At 41.1% G+C, this 19,014-nt stretch overlaps 1 protein-coding gene and 1 long non-coding RNA gene across 5 annotated transcripts in view; one reads left to right on the forward strand and one right to left on the reverse strand.

The window, feature by feature from the left end:
• Positions 1-19,013, reverse strand: part of LOC308065358 — a 37,335-nt gene extending 18,322 nt beyond the window's left edge. Inside the window, exon 1 of the long non-coding RNA XR_013928748.1 lies at positions 235-19,013. This is a non-coding gene — a long non-coding RNA (uncharacterized lncRNA). The remainder of the gene's footprint in view (positions 1-234) is intronic.
• Positions 1-19,014, forward strand: part of GSK3B (glycogen synthase kinase 3 beta) — a 151,115-nt gene that overhangs the window by 38,607 nt on the left and 93,494 nt on the right. The gene's annotated exons all lie outside the window — the stretch shown is intronic.

Genomic DNA, 19,014 nt, shown 5'->3' on the forward strand with positions numbered 1-19,014 from the left:
AGCATGGCCGCTCTGACTCGCTGTTCTAGCATCCAGTCATCAGACTGGCAGTACTGGGGCTACATCCTTGCCTGTTCCCTTTAATATCTGCTCGTGGTTCTGAGGTAACAGATTCCCAAAGTCCCTTGCCAGCAATGTTGAGCTTATCTACTGCCACGAGGTTTTTGTAAGCTTTGAATGTATAACGCCCTCCCACCCCTCATCATCTTGCATCCAAAGTGAAGAGCCCCACACTCTTCAATCTTTTCTCCCAGTGCAGCTGCTCTGTCTCTTTAATCCATTTTGTCCTTTTCTATACCTTTTTGAATTCTGCTTTGCCCCGTTTGCATGCCGTTCTTGTCTCCACATCTTGGTTCTTAAGACTGCAGTGCACTAAGTCTTTACATAGCAGCAGAATTCTTTCTGCCTTGTTCTCAGTTCCTTCCTGTTGATGTCTAATACCTAGATGACGTTTTCAGCAAACGTTGCACGCTGAGCCAGTAAATTCAGAGGACTGTCAATGATAACTCCCAAGATCGCTTCTTCGAATTGTAAACTCCAGCTATAAATTCAGCATGGAAGCACAACATTATTTTTTTTTCTCGTATGTATTTTCTTAGATTTCTCTGCATTGAATCTCATCAACTATGCGCTGCTTATTCAGTGTAGTGAGGTCCTTCCAGAGTTCATTGTCACTGCCACTGCAGCTGGCTGACCTGAAAAAGTTTAGCTTTATCTGCAGACGTGGAGATTTCCACTGTGCACTTCTATCCGGATCAGTGAAGATGTTGAATAGAATGAGTCCTGGACATGCTGCCAGGTCAGCTCCACTATTGACTCTTCTCTGTAGTGGAAGGTTGACTATTAAGTCTTACCCTTGCTTCCTAGTGCGCTTGGGTTAAAGGTAAGTCATTCTGCTAGTGACAGCTACCTGTGTTAAGGCTGAAAACCCTCTTAGCCCTTGCTGCTTTTCTTTTAGTACAGTTTTACAGTAGTTTTCCTAGTTGGGAGGCTGGTTTCATTTTCCTGCCTGACCCTGACCTGTTCAGTCCCCCATGCTAGTCTCTTCCCAATTGAGCCCAATCAGTGAGATGATCCAGACTTGCAAGTCTGTGTTTTTTTTAATAAAAAACATAGCTTGGTTTCCTTCCCAGATTATTACTTCATTGATGTTGATAGCATAGCCGTACAGTTTCATCAGCGTGATTTAGTGCGCGATGAGTTATGGTAGCAGGGAGAGGAATAAGCTCCTGTGGTGTGTGGGAGACTTCTTAATCTGACTAAGCTACCGGAGAAAAGCAGTGTGCAGCTATGCAATCAACTGTACGTAAAAGCAGTAAGTTAGGAGTCCTAGCCATATTTTTCAAACAGATAATAGCTCGCAGTTGTGGCTGCTGTGGTGATTGTGATGTTATTTGCATGAAGCTCACTGCTGCCATTTTTGGTACAGTGACATTGTTTAAGTGGATACGCAATACATGGTAAATGCTGACTTGTGGCCATAGGGTACGGTAACGGAATATTGAACTCCTGTAGCATTGCTTTGGTCTAGAAAGACTTGTGTTGGTGACAGGAAGTCATCATTGAACCCTGATAGGAAATATGGAAGATAGCAAATTGCTTTTCTGCTTGAAATAACCATATTCAGATTGTCCCTGTCGATGCTAAACCTAAAAAAACCAGAAAGTGAAAGAACATGTACTGGTAAATGTGGAATACATTGAACTAGCATGTGACTACGTACTTGTAAGGGATGTTCTAGTGCCAAGGCAGAGCCATCATGTTAGAGATGGGGATGATGGCTATAAAACCCTGGAGCTCAGTTTGGCTGTTGGAAGCTTATAAGCATCTGTATGTTCAACAATTCTTGTTGTAAGGGAAAAATCCTGTTAAATGCTTTGTTTCTCATAATCAGACTGGCTTAGGGTGTTTTTTTTAGAAAGATGGATTGTCTGTGTTAATACTTTGTTGAACATGGCTATGGATTTTTCTCTTAACTGAGTATATTTTGCAGATGATGTCACATTGGTCTGTCCTGTGTGGCTTCTGTGGGGACTTCTATATGGGATGGGGCAAATGGAATGGTAGGAGGATGGATTGTGAAATTGAAAGGAGTAATTTAAAACTACTAAAAACCAGTGTGTACGTAATATTTTTCTTACACTTAAAACCACAGAAGTGGTATTCTTGGGATGTCTTTTTTTTTTAATTGTGTGAAAATCTGTGAATGCTAGCCCTGTTAGTCTTGGTGACTGGTGTTTTACCTTGTGATGCTTCTTAGATCAGTGCAAAGACCTAGGATGCTTTGTATTTTCATTCACAGTCAGTTTGCAAAGCCTGTATTTGGGGACCGTGCTCTTATCTGAGCTGTGGATCTTTCTATTTTAATATATCAAGGAAATAATGAACTTCTGGATTTCAAGAAATGACAGCATAGTTAATTTTACAGTGCTGTCTTGCTGCGTAAGCAACTTTCTGCTTCCAGGTCTTAAAGGCCCCAGGTCCCTGTAATAATCAAGAGCATTTTCTCCTCAGGATACGATTTCTAATGCTGTAATAAAATACCTTGGCTTTCCACTCTTGTGGTGTAATTTTGTGTCTAGATTCTTTAGTGATGAAGAGATCTTCTGAAGTGTTTGGAATTATGGAGGAAGCCAATCTGTATTCGTCCTACACAAGTATGGTGCCTTCTGTCCATTTCTTCATCTGATTCTAACTTTCTGAGCAACAATTCTGCTGCCATGGCGAATGATCTGAGAGTAAAGGTAGATGAAGATCCCTCATTGGGGTAGATGGCAATCAATCATTAAACTAATAGACCTGTCTTTGATCAATGTCAGTTTTGCCATAATATTTGGTATTGGAAAGGGGATGAATTTGAGTTTGAATATTTCCCACCCATCTAATTATGATGAACCCACACATTAACCTCCTCTAGTGATGAGCAACATACATAAAAATATCTGGGTTTTTTTCTTTGTTCCTTCATTTGCAGGCAGCGTTCGTTACTGCCAGTAGTTTGTATCTGCCCTATCTGCTGTCAAACTCTTCAGACGTCACAAACTGGAAAGGGCAATAATTGCATAAAGACGTAGATTGTATTTTCAGGTCACCTTACAGAGGAAATAAGTATTTTGAAAAAACTATCACTAATTCCAAAATTATGTACCAAATCAATCACCTGTCACTGTTTCAAAGAAAACACTGAGAAAAGAGCTCTTTTCCCTTAGTTGCAGACTGAATTGTAGTGCTGATTTATCAAGGATCTGAAGTGAAATATTAGATGTTTTCTTGTATGCAAGTTTAAAGGAAAACAGAGTCCTGGGTTCATTTCTTGGTAGATAAAGGACAATTACTGATTTGATTGTTAGAAAAACATGTTTGTTCAGAAGAATGTTTTTACTAAAGGAAGAAGAAAAAGACTGTATTTTGTAATAACTTTAAACTGAAATGTGAGCAAATTTTTCTCTCTCTCTCTCTCTTTTTTTTTTTTTTTTTTTTTTTGGCTGTTTTTTGCCATAGCTTTTTCAGATGAGCCTTTTCTGGAATCCTGCTGTGATGAGTTTGATTTATGCATTCATTATCTCTGCTACAGTGCCAGGCTGTAATGTCTTAATATAATTTCACTGTGGGTTCGTGGGCGAGTGGCTCTACTGTGGAAAATAATTTCTGTTCAAGGCTTTGCTTCCTGTCTCAGCCGAAACGCGAGCATTCAAGCATATTCTATACGTTGCTTTCCAAGAACTAATTTCTTCTCAACTCTAAGTCAACACTACTTGATCTTTATCTTACGTTACTGTGATCTTGTCCTGTTCCCAAACTCGTTAGTGTTTCTGATCTTATTTAGTCTGTTTAAAGACATGGGCCAATTTTACATTATATTGTTTTTGTCCAATCCCAGGATGAAAGATGAATTTCTGAACAAGGTGAAGACTAAACCTGTGTAGTAAAAAGTGCCTAGATGCTGCCTAGTATGCACGTGCCTTGGCCATCCTGGACTTTGAACAAAATTGTCACTACTTGCTACTGTAGATGTTGAAATAATATTTCAGCTTTCTACTAGATAGTCTTGACACTGGTATGCTTTTGAGATGTCAGTTCTCCTTACTGCTATTCAGAAACGGTTGATTGGCTTATTGCATGTCGTATCTTCAGATCTTGGGGGCTGGGTTTGCAAAGTCAGAAAGAAAATCCAGAGATACTGGCTCTGGCTTGGGAAGTCCCCAGGCCACCCATAGCTGGAGGCTGGGAGAGTGTGCTGGGATAGGTGTCCCTGCAACCTTCTTCTGTTTTATACTCTTCCTTAAAACGCTTACTGTTTGCCATTGTAAGAGCTGGGAAAATGGGATAGATGAACCTGTGCTTTCTGTCTTACGTGCTTCCTTTATCTTGATAGATACCATATTTGAGTATCTTTCCTTTATCTAGCCTTTCTAATAAAGGAATTGTGTTCTTCAAAGTGCTTTGTTTGTTACTTACTGTCTTCTGAGCCAGGTAAATAAACCCGTCTGCAGAAGAACATGAAACTGCTCCCTTGTCTTTACTCTCCTCCAAGATGGATGTCTATATTATTGCGTTGAAATAGCCTCCTTACCTGGACCAAGATAAAGCATTGCGTTATTCTCCAGTCATAGCAGCAGCAGAGAAACAATAGGCTTCATTATTTCCTTCTAGAAATGGAAGTCTTCTGCATGTACCCACGGTCTTGGCTTCATAATGCCTGGTTTATCTTGCTTGAGATTCCTAGGATGAGGGTATATGTCAGAAGAGAAGAAATAGCTAGCAGTGTTGAGACCTCAGTCTGTTTTCTCTTCCCTCAATCAGGCTTCCAATTAAGAAAACTTGCTGCGCTACTGGCAAGAAAGCCTTGGGTGCTTTCAAAACCTACATATATTTGGAACAGCAGCTCTTGAAAAAAACCTCCACTTCTGTGGACAGGTATGCAGCTTCTGCAGACATGTAATATGTGAAAGTTTAATTTCTCAAAGTTTGCTCTCATGTTTTTGGGCTTATCTTCTACTTAGTATCACTGATTTTCTGTTTTTCCTCATATCTTCAAAAGTGATACTCTGTCTAGCATTGGAAACTGGCAGAATTTGGGAAAAGTCTGTTTTTGCTAGTTATTTTTCTTCTTGCCTGCATAATTGAGAGGAAGTTTTGCTAAAACAGTGCTGCTCTCCTCTCCCTGTTTCCAGATACCTGGATTTATTTTAGGAATTCAAGCTCCAGCAGTCTTCCTTAACAAACAATTACAGGAACAGTTTTGAGAAGTTCAGCTAAATGTGTAGAGATTGTCCCTGAAAGCATCAGTCTGCTCATGTGTTGGCAGAGGGAGTTGAATCCCCAGATGTCTGGGCTTTTTCATATGAAGGGAAGTATTCCTTTTGTTCATGTTTTTCATTGTGGAGAAAACCAATTCCCTTTCTGTAGGATTTTGTTTTAGTAAAATACGTATATTGCAATAAAGTATTTGGAAAAATCTTCTGTAGTTTGAATTACACGATTGTCCTTTCACTAGGGGAAAAAAATGTTATTGAAGTAGGTGCAGTGTTTCTTGAGAGAGAAAAAATAAATTTTTATAAGTTTAAGAAGTCTTAGGAGAAAATAATACTTTCTGTTAGCTAAAGTATGCATTGTAAGGCAGGATAGTTACTGTCCAGAATAAATACCTGTGCTGGTGTAAGGAAACTTTTTTTTTTTTGGCACCCACTCCTGCTCCCCCCCCCCCCCCCCCCCCCCCCCCGAGCTGCAGCTGAAGTATTACTCAGTTGTTTGACAGCCTGAGCTTCTGTTTTGGTTTGAGGAAGCAGTGGATGTGGTGCCCAGGTGCTGTCCTTTGGTTCGCCCAAGCCTGCGGTGTGACTGCTGCAGCCTGCCCTTGACGCCAGCTGTCATCATGAGGAATGGCTCTGGCCTTATGCCCTGCTTCCATCTCCGTCCTCTGCCAGCCTCAGCTCTTGCGTTGCTGTGGGGCGAATCAGAGCAGGGAGTTTTGGTCTTCCAGAAGCAGTTCTGATCCAGCTCGCCCTCTGAGAGCAGCTGTTTTATACCTGGTACCAGTGCCACTCCGGGTCAGGGTACAAGGAAGGCTGGGAGGACCAGCATGGCCCTCTGGAAGGCAACCCCCTTTGCAGGCTGCAGCTCCACCATGGCGTTGGGTCAAAGGCTGTGTGGTTCTAAGTTATACTTGGCGTGGCTTACCTGGGAGGATAGGCACTGAGGAGCAGTCTTGCTCTCTGTTCTTCCCCTTGTCAAATCTAATAACTGCCTGTCCTCAAGATGAGTTGGTTCAGCTTGCTGATTTGAGGCTTGTTTTATTTTGGAGATGAATTAGTTTGTCAGATCAGTAAGCTAAACTGACTCATCTTCAGGCTACAAGATTGCTAGATTTGCCATGGCAGGAGTGTGAAGTTGGTAAATAAGACCAACCTTTTCAGCAGTAGCCCCCACTTTGATCAGATAGTTTATATATAATGTGAACATAAGTTGTAGTTTCTCTGGTTAACTTAAATAGCTTTAGAGATGTTCAACACTTAGTTCTCTTGCTCTTCTTGCCCTACAATTTTTATTACTTTGAAATTAAATAAATAAAAAAGGAAGACTCGCCAATGATGAAAAGCTTCTGCATCTAGCTGGTAAAATGCTGCCTCATCTGTAATAAGAGCTCCTTCACAAAGATAGCTGTTCCTGCCATGGACAATATCTGCATTGCACTGATAGCATGCCTACAGTCTCTTAATTGAGGGAGTGCTTTTCTTGAATTCAAAACCATCTTTAACGTAAACTGGCTTGCTCCATTTCTGTGCATTCTGTGGCATAATCTAAAGCAGTAACTGGGGACAGATGTGTAGTCTTAGAGCTGGTCTGTGTTCTGCAGCCTGAGTTGAACGCTGTAGCACAAATTGATTTTTTTGCTCTCTGTAGAAATGGCTGCAGTGCTCCTTCCGCTTTTAGAATGGTGTTCAACTGCAGGTCACGGTTCATCATAGGGATTCAGATTAGCTACTTCTCACTTTTTGATTCTTCGCGCCCCCCCCCCCCCTTCCCTGCACTTCCCACCCGAGGTGGATGTTAGTTCTGAACGACTGGCAGTTTTCTTACACTTCCAATGTTTAAAGATAGGCATCAAATGAATGCCTTTTTCTAACTAGCTTCATGTTTCTCTGTGGATTTTGGCTGCTGTATGAGATTCCAGACAACATTTCTCACTGTGATTTCACTCTCAGTGTAACTCACTCTCTAGGGTGGACTCTGGGGCTGTGATGCTGTTTCCTGGTCTTAAAAGGAATCGCATGATAAGTGCGTGTTGTATTTCTGTCGTGTGTTCGTTGAAGTTGGAGAGTAAGAGAACACATCAAGCCCTAGTAGGGCAGAAACTAGTTGTGGGGTACTTGGCAGAAGGGAGAAAATGAAAAGCAAAAAGTAGAGTCCTCCAGTGGCCTGGAGAGCAGAAAAAAAGTCTGTCAGAATCCAAGGCTCTGGCCACAGGGGAGCTTTGTCCTCTACCCTCCTAGGAAAATGCCACTGGTTCAAGCTGGTGTTGCTTTTCATTGCACCTGGGTTTTCAAGACCACCTATGTTACTGATAAAGATGTGGAACTATGTGATTCTTGCCCTGCTCCTTCCTCCACAGCTCTGCGGTCTGGCAGAGGTTGCAGAGGCCACAGAAGTACCTGCAGGCTCTGCTGGCCGTGGCTGCCTGCAGTGCTGATGATAGCAAGTGCTTTGTGTGCTTGGAGAACTTAAGGGGCTCGCTCTCTCCAGTATTAATCTGATAATAGTCCTGCTCTAAATTATCTTCTCTTCTTGAATCTCTGCTCTTGCTTCTGCTTCTCTCCACTTTTTCTCCTTTTAGTATGATTCTGATGTTATTCTTGGGTAGCTTTTTTATGCATGGGGTATTTTGGTTTTTTTCCCTCGTGTCTCTTCACTGTTCCTTACCTTCTCTTTTTTTTTTTTTTTTTTTTAATTTCTTTTTTTAGCCTGTTTCCTTTTGGGTCTTTTCTTCCTTCCTTCCTTCTCAAGTAACTGGCACTTGCCTGAACAACTAGCCATTATACAGTTTCCTCCATGGGCTGCGCTGTCTCAGCCTCCGTCTGCCTGCTCCTTGGGCTGGGCTGCAGGCGGCTGGGGCACGAGCCGTCTCCGATTCCCGGTGCTGTGCCTAGCGCGGTAGGGTCCTATTCACACTTGGTACTTAAGCACTGCTGTAATAAACAGGACTGAAAGATTTCTTATTTAAACCCCAACAGAAGAATGGAGACTCCCTCGAAGACTTATTAAGATGTTCTTAATTTGTGCAAGTGTGTGGTGGGGGAGGGTCTTGGCAACTTGCAGCTACTGCAGGTGGCTAATCTGTGGGCTTTACTTAATGGTATGGTGTTAATGCATTAGAAGCCTTTTAGTGGATGCAGAGAGAAAATGGAAAGGACAAAACAGTGATGGCCTCTGTTCTCAGGGATCAGAGATGTACTTGGCTAGGTGACATATACACATCTAACTGGATTCAAAAACTGTAACTAATGCAGTTAAAACAGAGCCAGAAAGGTCTCCAGCAAGTAGACAGCCTCCTACTTAAGTGGTTTACAAGAAACTGCTTTAGTGAAACGTTCACAGGTCATACCAGATATTTTGATGGGAAGATTGTAGGCCTTCTAGAAATTCCCCAAATTTGCTGTTTATCATTTGTTAGTCTTTGAGGGGAGGGAGATTTGGAGTCTCTGACAGTGCTCTTAAAGCAGGCACGTCAGTACAGGTGCCCGGTGGTGGATTCACTGTATAGCCTTGCTAGAAGAAGCTGATAGACTTGTTGAGAGTCAAGTGTTGAATGGCACAAACAAGTGGGTAAATACGATCTGTTTGTAAGTTGGGGTTCTCCGGTGCCCTGTCAGGGCTCAGTTACAGGGTTTTTATAAGTTATTACATGTCAGCTGAACTGCTATAGTTGTCTTTGGCAAATGTTTGCTAAATCATGTTCCCTGATGACGTAAGAGGGAGGAGCAACTAAAGGAAACTTCAAATAAGAAATCTGGGTACTATATAGGCTGAATTTCTCATCTAGCTATAAACTTAGAGCTGTATAGCAAAGGGGGATACCTCTGATGCCGCAGTCTCGTGCTAAAACCATGTTGTCATCCTGTTTCTGCTCACTCCTATCTCTGGCCTTGTCTCTTGTGCTGTGTTTAATCTGTAAGTTCTTTGGGGCAGGAATGACCTGACCTGAGATTATAAAAACAAATGCTGTTATGATCACTTCAGCACTCACTTCCTAATCTGTGGAATCACCTTATCTAAATTTAAAGTTGATTTATATAGCTAAATAACTTTCATGGGGTGGGTTCATCTGTGTGTGGGTGGAGAGAGAGGAGAACAGAAAGAGTGCCTACTAAAAATAACCTGTTAATGAGCATGAGACTGCTTTTGAAACCCCACTGGCAGCCAGTGTTTAGATTACCTTAATTGTATGTTTCTGTATTTATTTTCCAAAGCAGAAATTTAAGTGTTCTGGTGGATACTTTTTTTAGTCACAGAAAATAATTTCTTTTAATGTTGCTCCCTAAGGTAATAGGGCAGGGGTCCCCTACCCCCCACCGTGGTGTTAACTGCACCTTGGAGAAAACTCTGTTGCTTAGAAATTTGCTGTCTTGGTCGGTCTGCCACGCCAGAAAGAGTACTTGAGGCAAAGCAAACTGAGTATTACTGTGAGAGATGGTCAACATAAGTGTTAGATACACCTTGGAAAGGTATGGGCACCACCTTATGCAGTGGTAGGGAGGAAGGCTTTAGTAAGATGAATCTTTTCTTCAGATGCTGCAAGTAAACATCCCTTTTGGATTCAGCTGCTTGGTTTCTAAGTCAGTGGGATGGTAACCTGCTGGGATTTCGTGGTGGCTGATGGAAGCAGCTGGCTGTTGGAATCTCATGTGCCACAGTTGGATCCAGGGGAGGTCATCTGATGGCCAATGTGATAGGCATCTGGACTAGATCAACAGGGCTCTTCCTATCATTTTTTTTGTGTGTGTGTTTTTTAACTTGTTCAGTCAAGCTCATGCAGGGGTAGACTAGCACAACTGCATGGTCAGTGTTGTTCTCTGCTTGCTTTGGCTTCCTTAGTTAACATATTAAAAACTGGTAGAAAGTCAGTGCCTTAGAACTTTGTGTGACCTTGTAGTGGACATTTAAACAAGCCTATCATGTGAATGTTCTGGGACCTGCTAAGTACCCTGTTCATTTTTTTTAAAGGCTTTTTTACGGTCAGTTTTCAAAGAGGGTGAATTGAATGCCCCCTCCCAAAAAATTAGGATTACCTCTAAAGGGAGAATTAGAGCTCCAATGGCATTTGGAATGACTGAACTAACATGCTGTAAATCCATATGCTGTTCCTTGAGCTAAGTTCTAGGGTGTTTTTTTCCAACAAATACATGATAGGAAAAAAAAAGTCCCTGCATCCTGATGTGTGTGTTGTATCAAATATAGACATATGAGGCACATCATTACCTGTCACACCTTCCTGGAAATACATTTAGGGTTTTCTTCTTGTGTCATACTGACCTCAAACAGGCATGAAAACGGGTGTCAGTTGAGTTACACGCTATTTCACTTTATTTTAAAAGTTATGTTGCCTTTCTGAGCTGTTACTGCTTATTTTGTAGTGATGGTATAGTTTGCTTTACTAGACAGAATTCAGTCACTGCTGTTTAACTTTTACTTCATTTTTCCAGTTGTCTCCTGCATAAACTTAGCACGTAATACTTCAAATTTGTATTGCCATTTTTGAAGCTGCTGAGCGAAATGTAGAAGTACCACCAGTTTTTTTGGGTTACAGATTTTGCCTACTGGGAGGTTTTGAAATTGATTGACATCTAAAAAGCATTGCTATCATTTAGTGCAAGTAGAATTAATATTTTCTTTTTTTTCTTCATTCCTTTGTGTCCAGCTAGAGGCAATGGCAGCTTTGATTTCAGGGTGGAGTGTTTTAAAAGCCTTTTACTTTAGTAGTCTTTGGCTGGGCAGTTGCTGAAATTTGCCCTGATTATTTGTCTCTGAATTGAACCGAAGTGAATTGACGCACAGTTAACTGTGACTATCATTTGGTATTAACAATAAAGCCAAAGAATTGACTGCTTCGCCTTCTCATAATTTATCACTTCACTGTTTTGGTTGAAATTGAATGCAGATTTTAACTGATGTGGAAAGCAACATATTTGGTATTGAGCTATGACACCATTGCATAGTGCTGGCTAGAAAAAAATGGTTTATGTAGGTGTTGAAATTTTCTGACCTTCTTAAGACCCAGGGAGTCATTATGTTCATCCTGTGCAGGCTTTCTTATTTCAAGCCTAGCAGTTGCAGTTCAGCCATGTTCTTTAGAAAAGATTCCAATCTAAAATAAAAGGCTGTGTTGCAAAAATAACCTTAACTTTCAGAGTTTTTTAGAAAAAATAATTTTCTTACTAGTTTTTTCCACTTTAATTTTGTCCAGCTCTGTCCCAAGCTTTTGCAATTTCTGTTTCTAGTTACGTGCATTATCTTCTCCACCTGCAGATCAGAGCCCTCTCTGAAATGTCTGTTCCTTAAACAGTTAGCTTTTAGATGTAATCCTCCAGTTTTCTCTCTTTGACTTAATTTGTTTGAGCTCTTAATGTCTCCCTCAAAGTAATGTATTTTTCCGCCCTTATAATGTCTGTGGCTTCTTTCCACATCTCTAATCTTTTGAATCATCACTCCTGAATTTTAGCTATCAGGAGCGAGTGCGCTATTCCAGTAGCTGTTCCATGGATGCCAAATAGGAAAGAGAACTCTGGTTGGTTGACTGGTTGGGGTTTTTTTTGTTTCTTGGCTGATGTTCTTTTGCTTATACACCTAAGGTCTCAGTAGCAATGTTGTGCTTAGGCACTTTGGTCTGTGCCAGGATGCCTTGCAAGTCAGAGCTGATGGCTCCACTCTTTGGATGGCTTTACTTGGTTTGGCTGTATGGCCTCTTACCTTGGGTCTTGGATCCCTCTGCTTAATTTGTGCCTCCATTACAAACGGAGGCCAGCTGCTTTCTCATTATCTCTACCCAGGGTATAATTCTCTAAATCTTGTGTCTGACAACTTCATAGCTTTTCTTTCAGGCTGTTGATAAAAGGAGTAGGTGTGAGTCCAAACACCAGTGCTGGTGGGACCTCCTACTGTATTTTATTAGATCATGGTTATGTTGAAACTTACGGTCTAGAGCATCATAATTTGATTAGTAATGACATTTTTTGCTGTATACATGTTTCTTCATTAATGTAGGACTTGACAGCAGCTCAGAAACCCTACAGAAGTCACGATGCTTTTGCATCAATACTTCTACCCCTCTCTTTTCCAAATGAACCTGTAATCTCTTTAACTATATGGAGTCTAACAATCCAGTCTCTGTAAACCACCGTACTGCTGCTTCATTCATTATCAAAGTAGCTGGTATGGTACTTAATCTGAAATTGTTGTCAAACTTACAGGATCGTATGGATCATCCCATCTACTTTTGAAGTTCTCTGTTCTGATTCCTTTCAAAAGTCAACGTCCCTTCTCAGGCTTCTTAGCTAGCTCTCCCCAAAACCTTGGATACAACTAGTGAGATTCTCCTGATGTTAAGTAACGTCTGATGGCTGCTCTTTTATTGCGGTATTCAGTTACGGTCAAGAAGTCAGATGACATTTCCTGTGCTAAAACAAGTGTGTGTGTGTATTTAGTGAATGCTTCTGCCTTCTCTGGGTGATGATTGGCACACTTACAGGTTTTTGTTCAGGGTTTGATCTGAGCTATTTTTGAAATTTCAAGGACTCCTTTTGTTTGGAGTAAATTTAAAAACCAAACCACATTCTATTTTATTAGACTCCTTTCTTCAGTTCCCTGAGTTTTTCTGATTTGATCCTTAAATGTTCATTCCTATCTTCTGCTGTCACCCCCTAGGTAATATTTGTGCAGTCCACTGATGAAGAATAGAAGCCATCCAGTAAAACAGTTCATAAATACCACTTTTATACTTTCCCCCCGTACTGGCTCATAATTATTAGCTTTTTGTGAAATTAACCTTTTGAAAAAAAAATGTAGTAGGGGAAATAATTAGAAAAATCTCATCTAGCACAGTGATTTCTATTGCTGACATTGTATTGCCTCAAACATATGTTGCTCATGCTGAAGACTCTCAGAGCAGCTGATGACCTCCTTCCTTCACACGCCATGAACAGATGATATCTAAGAAGCCAGGTGTTTTATTTCATAGCCTAATCTGATGGTTGGCATCGGGTCCTAGCAGATAATTTTTCTTGTGCTTTCTATTAAGACATTTGTTTCACAAAGTATTCAGATCTTTTGACCTTCTCGGTTATCAATGACTGAAAAAAGCCAGTGCAGTTCTGATAGACTTCCATCCCCTTCTGGCCACTCGTTTCTCTATAGATAGTTGTGTCAGCTGCTGGTTGTAACCAGTTCAAATTGGCAGGGGCTAGATCCAGCAGTGTGGGGTTTCCATGCAAGTGACTTATTGACTGTATTGAACATTGAGCAAATTAAGATGAAAGAGTGTGGAGAAGCCTGAGACTTGGGAGGGGAAGAAGTAGTAAATATTGACAATATTGAGCCATATATTAACAGGAAGGTGACACTGAGAATTAAAACAGATCAGTGAAGATACTCAATTTAAGTGGAGGCAGACAGCTGCATGACCTCAGACATTGCAGAAAGCATGTTGTAGGGCTGTGAGGTTTTCTTTTAGGACTTAAAACCAATCCAAGTATCATCTAATGGGAGGACCTGTGTGCATGCCAGCGAAAAAGAGTGTAGTAATTGGAGGAGGGAAGCAAGAGAAGATGAATAAAGTCAAAGGAAAGAGGAAAAGGAGTTTGCGGATAGTGCAAAGGATTGAGGTTGCATTTGAAGTAAGAAGAAAGCAGCTGTAAACATCCTACAAATACATTGTTTCTTCCCTTCAACTTCAAAACATATAGAAGAGGAGGAAGAGGGTGTGTATGTAATTGAGAGAAGACAGAATCGGAGATCTCTGACTGTATGTGCATTAATGTATGTTTGTACTGCTCTGTCAGAAGCTAAACAGCTGAAGGGATGTAGGGCAGACATAATTTTGGACTTTCTCCAGGCCCATTCAATAGAAGGCATGGGGGGAGTTCTGATCTGTAGGAAAGGGTGTCTTTCATGGTCTCTGAGGGCTGGAGTGAATTTTATTGACTTAACAGCTATGTTTAGGCACTGGCAAAAAGTATATGTGCAGTACACTTGTAGAATGGTCAGCTTTGAGCTAGCAGTAGGAGTCTGCAGCTGGTGGGGTATTTATGTAAGAAAATGCTTGTCGAGTAGCAAAATCACTTGTCTCACCTGGGTAAACATCTGCCACTTTTTTTTAGGTGTGTGCCTCTTGTTCTCAAAATAATAGTATTGATCTGTATTAGTTTTGGATTAATTGGTGGATTGTATAGACAAAACCCAGATTTGAATACATTTGACTTTTTTTCCTGAGTGTACAAAATAGAATAAATACTTAACTTGAAAGGGTAGGTGGCCATTGGTCTTAGATACAATGATGACATGAGCCATTCTAAAGTTATACCAAGATACTGGAAAATAGAATTAGAGCTAGCACTGATGCTGTAATAAACTGTAGTCTTGTAAGCGGAGTATGTGCTTTTCTTCCCACAAACTGATGAGTATTCTCTGCTTTCAAACCACTGACTTTACCTAATGCTCGTGATTGGTCCCACATGGTCATCATGTGCTAAAGGTGGAAAGTGAGCTATAGAAAGATCAGAGCATTTGGGAATTAAAAAGTCTGGGTTTTGTTTTCAGTTGCATGTCAGACTTCTGAAATAACCTCTTCATCAAAAAACACCTCCAAGTACCACGTTATGGGTATTTAACATCAGAACAGTGTGGGGAAATGCTTTTAAGGGCTTGCATGAAATGTACCAAGTGCAAATACATATGTATTACGGAGTGATAGCTGTTTATTTTTACTTGTGCTTCTGTCCTGGGTGTTACAAAGGTCGTTTGCCTAGTTGATGGTTGTACAGTCACATAATTTTTTGTTACAGTAAACCTAGGTCATATTGCCATCAGCGCCAGAAGGCAGCTGCCTCTGGACAAATACGAGTGACTTTTCTGATGTGAGCTGTGCCGTAAGAGCTGTTTAGTATTTTGCTGTTTGGTCCTTCCTTCAGTATTTTTTCGATTTAATGTTGGAGTTCTATTGTAGACCTACAATAGAAGGTGTTGAGAGTATCGTGTGTTCGACAATGCCTGCTTATCCACTGGGGCCACTAAGTCTGACAGTCTGAAACAAAGAGGTGAAAGGGATAAGATGAAACTGTCTAGGCTTCTCATTAAGGCTTGCTGTGGTATAATGCTTCTTGGTGCTTGCTGTTAGGAGTCTCAATTTGGAGGCACTGGAGATAACAGAGAGGAAACACCCTTTTCCAGCAATCTTTCATCATGCTGAGGCTAAACCCCAAGTATTTCCCAGAGCTGTTTGGCAAACTCCTTTATATGCTGCTTGGCTGACAAGTCAACTCTTACTGTCCAGACAATAAAAACTGGGAGAACCATTCTGGATTGTGTATGGTCTTCTGAACAGTACATACAACCATGTAGTGCAACAAAGTGGCAAAGCAGGCTCCGGGGCCGTGGATGCTGCTGTGATACAAATATGTATTATTTGTGTACTTTGAAAAGCAGTGAGAAGTTTTGTTCCTCAAGATCGAAGTTGTCAAAGGTGCAAGGTGAATTTTACCCCTACAGTCTCTTGGGTTCAATTATTCTTTAATGGAATATACTGAAACTCCTAACAGTCTTATTTTTGGAAAGGTTGGAGGCCTTATGGTATTTTTTGTGGATGGGTTTGCAAAAGCCATTGTTTATTGGAAGAGGGAAACTGAGAGAAACATTTAAGAGGCCTAATGCTCTGTAACATTCTGGTAAAGAAACAAAGTAATTCTTGGTGTAGCTATTAAAGTGTCAGTGCGTACACTTTTAAGCGCTGAAGATTCCAAGAAGTTTAGTTAGGAGTTGGCTTTCCATGAACTTAAAGGGAAGTGTGTAAGCTGACTCTTCTCACTGGAGCGCTGGAGGAGTTGGCTAGGTTCTGCAGTGCTGTGCTGGGAAGAACCTGACGTGGCCTGAAATTCAGAGTTTGCTTTTGTGGTCAGGACCCCTAAACGAGCTGCAGCTCTGAAGAGTGTCCTTGGAGCAGATCTCCTGATTGCAAGTACTTCAAATCTCAAATGGTATTGCCAGGAACAGGATTTTTTTACCTTTAAGACTCCCATAGTCTTGATTCTTTGGAAAAGTGGGGAACAAAAGCTCATTAACAGTCATCTTGATACTCTGGCCTTGGTTACAAGGCCAAAAAACAAAAATTTTTTTAAAACAAAACAAACACCACCACCACCACCCCAAAAAAAAAAAAACAACAAACCCAAACAAAACAAACCAAACACCACCAAAAAGCCCACAAAAGTGGGGAAGTAGGAGTGTGCCTTTTAAATTACAAGGATTGTTGCAGTAAAGCAGATTTCACCTATTTATATGTGCTGAGTTAGAATGCTAATCATAGAGTAGTTGGGCAAGTGAAACACAGGGCTGCTTTCAGAATTGCACTTTCAACTTGTTTAGCAAAAAAAAGGGTTTCTTTCTTTTCCTGGCTTCCTTCCATTTATTTCTTACAGTTATCAAAGAGGAGGGTGAATTTTCCATGCAGCTTTAGTCTGCTTCCATTTATGCTCCCCTCTCTCTGAGCAGACATTCATCTCTTTCCATTTTTCCTTTTTTTTTTTGTTCGTGTTTCTTAGTTTTCTGTTCAAATGTGTAAATCTGCATCTTGCTTCCCCCTGAGTATTTTGGGGAAGGGCTATACCTGCTGTGTATTGCTTGGCAAGTAATTGTCACCCTTAGCACTAATGTGCTTTGTTTGTTTTTAGTTTGCTCATTTGTTTCATGGAGCAGTTAGATGCATAAAAGCAAACTGTTTGTAAGAACTTAACTGTTAATCATCTCGTATTACATTTTAATGTGGATTTTTAAGGAGCAAATCATGCCAAGACAGCATGTTTTTCTTCTGGATCTTACAGGTACAGAAAAAGTAGTAGTAGATGTGTGTGTATCTTGACTCTGAAGTTTTTGAACCTTTTCATGAGAAGCCTAGGAAAACAATGGACTACTGGAAATCCCCTGAAAAGCATACAAAATAGTTTGGTTATTTTGTTTGAGGATAACAAGAGATTAATGATAAAATTAGGAGGAGATATTTAATGAGGTTTTGTAAAGTCTTCAAGCAGTCTCAGAGGATTCACTGGTTTTCACCAATTTGTTAGATAAATGTCATGTGGCGTTGTGAAGTGGCTCTCCTTCTGGTGGTGACTCTGTGCCTGAAGGATGTGACAAGCTGGCAAAAGAGCGTTAAGTAACCTTGAATTTGGTTCAGTCAGGACAAATGTAGAATATTAGGCTTTGATGAGAGTAATCAGGTGTGTGAGTGGACAGTAGATGAGGATTGGACGGGCAGCAGCTCTGCAGAGGAGAGCTGGGTACACAAACCGATCGTGAGTCAACCAGGTTGCAGCATTGCACAAGCTGCAGATATCGTGCTGGGCTGCCCAAACAGGTGTGTGTAAGTTGGACACAAGAAGTCACCAGCATGCTGGGTCGAGCCATGGTAAACTCCTCTTCAGGCTCCAGTCTTGGGTACTTTTTGGTAGTGAGGGGAGAGGTGCCCCAAAGAGAAACAAGTTTTCCCATCATGGTAACTTTCTTGCAACAGCCCCTCAGGTATTTGAAGGAGGTAGTTGGGGGGGAAGGAGGGTGGAGGGGAGCTGTGCCGTTTTCCATGCCTCCTAGGAGCAGAACAAGGAGTGGTTCACCTGAACTGCAGTAAAGGTATTCTGAGCTACCATTAGAAAATTAGAAAAATCTTGGATGGGACAAGCATCTCTCGCGAGTGGTTTCTGTGGAGTTGCAGAGTGACTGCTGTGGAACAGCAGATTCTGTTTTTTCTTGCAGCCCTATTCAGTTCTGTAAACTGAAGGGCAGTAAATGCCCAGTGTGTGCTTGCGAAATGCCTAAAACTTTGGTCCTGTTACAAACAAAATTGGACTTTGAACAAGGGGAAGCACTGCTGGTGATAATGGTGGTACTGAGAGTAGGTAATAGCAGCTTGGTCTTTTGATGGGAAAGTGCATGTGTGGTTGGCTGCAGACTGCTGGAACCTGTAGTTGCTGCATCTGCACCAAAGCACATTCACTTGTGCAGCATCCACTGTCATCTTCCATCCTGAGTGTCTGCCCCTGCCTGTGTTCTAGTTCATGTTGAGATGCAAGCTGAGTATGTGCCATCATCATCCTTCTTCCCCTTCCTCCCCCTGCCCCAGTCAGTGTCTCCCTTCTTTGCGAGGGAAACCGGGAGTGGAAGAAGAGAGGAGCAGGACTGTGCTGTATGATGCAGTCCAGATTTTGCTTCAGGTGCACACAGGCAGCTTTGACAAAGGTTTTGCTGTTTAAGGCATGCAAGCTGAAGCTTTACATGTAGGTGGGTTTGTAACAAACTTTGTCAGTGGTTTTTGCGGCCAGATGTATGCCTGTAAAGGACAGAGTGCTGCTCTGCAGGCTGTACTGACCATTTGGTTTCTTCAGTTATAGGAGAATATGGGGAAGTGCTTAATTTTGGTAATACAAACAACACTGTGTTTAATACCACTTACATTAATTAGATGTAGAAATGAGTACTTGTCTTTGTCATGCATCATACTTCATTGCTGAGCTATTTGCTCCTGGAAAGGAAATATTTTTGTTAGCAATGATCTAGGTGAAAAAATATAACCACTTAATGTATTTCAGTAAAAAATATGCCCAGTGTTTTCTTTGCATTCTGTCAGGGTTTTTTATTTTTCTCTGTAATACTGAAATACACATGCTGCTTTAAGTATTTGCCTTACCCTGTTTTGTTTCAGTCTTGCTGGTCATCTTGTTTATGCATGTATTGTGATTATTTGTTTATCTCTTGCTT

The sequence above is a fragment of the Falco punctatus genome (genome assembly GCF_963210335.1).
Source record: "Falco punctatus genome assembly, chromosome: 6".
Taxonomy (NCBI): domain Eukaryota; kingdom Metazoa; phylum Chordata; class Aves; order Falconiformes; family Falconidae; genus Falco; species Falco punctatus.